This window comes from Camellia sinensis, chromosome 4, assembly GCF_055761805.1.
Source record: "Camellia sinensis isolate YWXY chromosome 4, ASM5576180v1, whole genome shotgun sequence".
Lineage (NCBI taxonomy): Eukaryota > Viridiplantae > Streptophyta > Magnoliopsida > Ericales > Theaceae > Camellia > Camellia sinensis.
Window position 1 is genome coordinate 183386484 of NC_138964.1, and position 3378 is coordinate 183389861.

The 3378-nt window shown below is 28.8% G+C and overlaps 1 pseudogene; it reads left to right on the plus strand.

Moving 5' to 3' along the window:
* The first annotated feature begins 1624 nt into the window (after positions 1 to 1624).
* Positions 1625 to 3149, plus strand: LOC114309426 (two-component response regulator 24 pseudogene; annotated as a pseudogene).
* The last annotated feature ends 229 nt before the right edge of the window (positions 3150 to 3378 follow it).

Here is a 3378-nt window from a genome sequence, read left to right on the forward strand (position 1 = left end):
TTATTTTCTTAAATCATAAATACATAAGATTTGCCTCTAAAGATTGTCTTCACAATAACTTTTAAACACAAGAAACAAACAATTTTAAAAAAAAAAAAAAGAGAAAAAAAAAAAGAAAAAGAAAAAATGTTGTGAAAATAACATTGTGAGGCTAAGATGCCACATATTCCGTTAACTTTGAAATCTTTTTCCAATTGAGAGAACTAAAAACTCTACCGTAAACAAAAAAAGGTAAAAATTTACTAACTGGATTGTTTGCACTCACAAAAATCTAGAAATAATTAATTATTGTTAATACAGTTTGAATGATAACAACTACAAATGAGAAAACAAAATGTACAATTCATCTTCTTAAAGTGGAAAAAAATCTGGTAGATCACACCTTGCACATCTTCGTAAATTCTTTCTCCCAATTTTAAGTTAATATAAAGAGGAAAAGATCAAGTTGGTAGATCTCATGCATCTGCAAGACATCTTTGTAAACACTTTCTCATGTAAAGTGGAAAAAGTTCAAACCGTTACATTACATTACTTTCGTCTTGCATATCTTTGTAGATTCTTTCCTACCACTTTTATTTAATGTTAGACTAGAGCTAAATCCAATTGTACTTATGGAGATCTTGTTGGGATAGATTATATTTTTCCACAACTTTTCAATGGCATGCCCTTTTGAAAGGTATTTAAGTGAGCCATTACTTTTTTAACCATCATATTTATACCGATGCAAGTATCGCTATATGAAAATATTTGATCATATCCTATGTTATTGAAGCTCTTTCTTCTTGCTAGTATTGTTGCTTAGCATTCAAGGACGATATTTGCTTTTACGGGAAAACAGGTACTTCAATTCAAGTGTGATCTTTTCAACCTTGTAACAATAAGTATATTCAATATTTTTTTGCCTATCGTTGTTTTTTTTTTTTTTTGTTATATATTTTAAGCTCTTTTTTTCCCCCAATGCACCGCCATCTTTTCTCCTACAAAACGAGAGGGATAAAACATGTTGTTTGGATTTAAATCCACTTATATCAGGCATATTAACATTTTATTAACATCAACATAAACCATTGCATCGAAATTACAAGTGTTTTATTTTTTATTTCTAATCATACTATGTGTTATATTGAGATACATCATTTATTGCTTATTCATGATTATGATCTTTCAACTAAATTATAGATCTATTATTTAGATTAACCTCAACATAAAGCGTTGTATCAAAATTCTCGTGGTACATTTTTTGCTAGCATGAGGTTATTTCTTGTGACAAGTGTTTTATTTTATTTTTTTTAAATTTTAATGAAGAATCATACTACGTGTTATATTGAGATATAGCATCTATTGCTTATTCGTGATTATCATCTTTCAACTAAATTATAGATCTATTATTTAGATTAATCTCAACATAAACTATTGCATCAAAATTCTCTTGGTACATTTTTTGCTAGCATGGGGTTATTCATTGTAACAAGTGTTTTACTTTTTATTTTTAAAATTTTAATGAAGAATTATACTATGTGTTATATTGAGATATAGCATTGGTTTCTTATTCATGATTATGATCTTTCAACTAAATTATAGATCTATTATTTATGATCATATAGAAAAGAGATTTGCGAGAAAGATGGCTTTTAGAATGGGCAGTTCAAGTTCAAAGAGTGTGAATAAAAGTGGAAATATGAGGATTGATGGAACCAACAGTAACTTCACAGCAGGAAAAAGGTTGTGTGTGCTCATTGTGGATGATGACCCTGTAATTCAAAGAATCCATAGTGTGTTATTACGTAGATTTGGATTGGAAACCCAAGTAGTGGGAAATGGGAAAGAAGTTGTTGATTTGTATCGCTCAGGGGCATCATTCCATTTGGTCCTTATGGACATGGAAATGCCAATCATGGATGGTCCAAAGGTTAGTTTTCTATTTTTACTATTATTGTTTTCCTTTTTTTTTAATTTTTCTTCTTCTTCTCTGCAAACTTAAACAATATTTTGCTATGTTATATAAGAAGATATATCAAAAAGAATGCATATATTACCTTACAATTTTATATATTTATTTAGGTTTTGCTAACAAAGGAAAAAAGGTAAAAGTATGGTAATTCGGTTCACCTCAACTTACATATATATGAATATATATGAAGTATTGATGCTTTAGGAAAATAAATCATTTCTTTTATTATCTTTAAAGAACAAGAGTTCATCACCAACATTCTTAAAATGATCTTTCATATCACTTGATGAGAATGAGATTTAATTTGCATAATTTAGTATTCACAAAATAAAAGAAAAAGAAAAGGAACACATACATTGCATTTCAATTATATTTTTTTCTACTTGTAGATTTGTATTTCCATTGTTCTTCCCGTCATCTAGAAGTTGATAAAAGAAACAAACATCAATTACAGATAATTATTGAACATAATGTGGGAATGAAAATTGAAAAGTTCATAATATTGATTGATTCATCATGGGTGAGTTAATGCAACAAATAAATAGCCAAATGGTTTCACATTTTGTTCTTATAATGGCATTTGAAAGTGTGTTTTCTGCAAGTTAATAATTGTTGTTAATCATTGTTGATTGGACTTAGACAATAAGAACAAACTCTCTAAATTTACTGTTCCCTTGGCTTGTTGTATTCTGTTCCCTTGATTATTTTAGTATAACTCTTTTTCTTTGTCGATCTAAAAGCAATGACATATTTATAATTTCAAGAATTTCGTACACTACATACAAAGTTGTAATTTCTATACACTCACACTTAACTACATACGATAAAGTTTGTATTTACCTCAACTAAACCTAGCCTTAACTGTAATTGAAATCCACTAATAAAACTACAAGTTTCTTTTACACTAGACATTTATAGAGTGATCATAATTGCATGAAGTAAAATACCTTAGTCTATTTCTCTATCCCCATCTCCCAACTAAATTTAGCTATTTGTATCATATTTCAAATGTATTTTATAGGCAACAAGGGAGCTTCGTGCCATGGGAGTGAATAGCATGATTGTTGGGATGACTTCACGTGATCAAGACTCAGAGAAGCTTGCATTCATGGCAGCTGGTTTGGATGATTGTCATGCGAAACCGTTGACTGTTGATACAATTACTTCCCTTCTACAAGAGCTTAACAAGAAACATTGATTTGCTTACTCAAATTAAAATATTTAGTATAAAATAATGTGATTCGTGATCACTTCATCATGAGTTACTCTTGTAGGTTATATTAGTTTTGTCTTATGAGTTAATTGTTGTTAGTGATGGGAAAAATAAAATTAAAGAAACAATATTCTCTTATTGCCATGTAAGCATGCTAATGTAGATGAGTTATTCTTCTTTAAATAAAAAACATCATCTTAATTGATATCGTAGT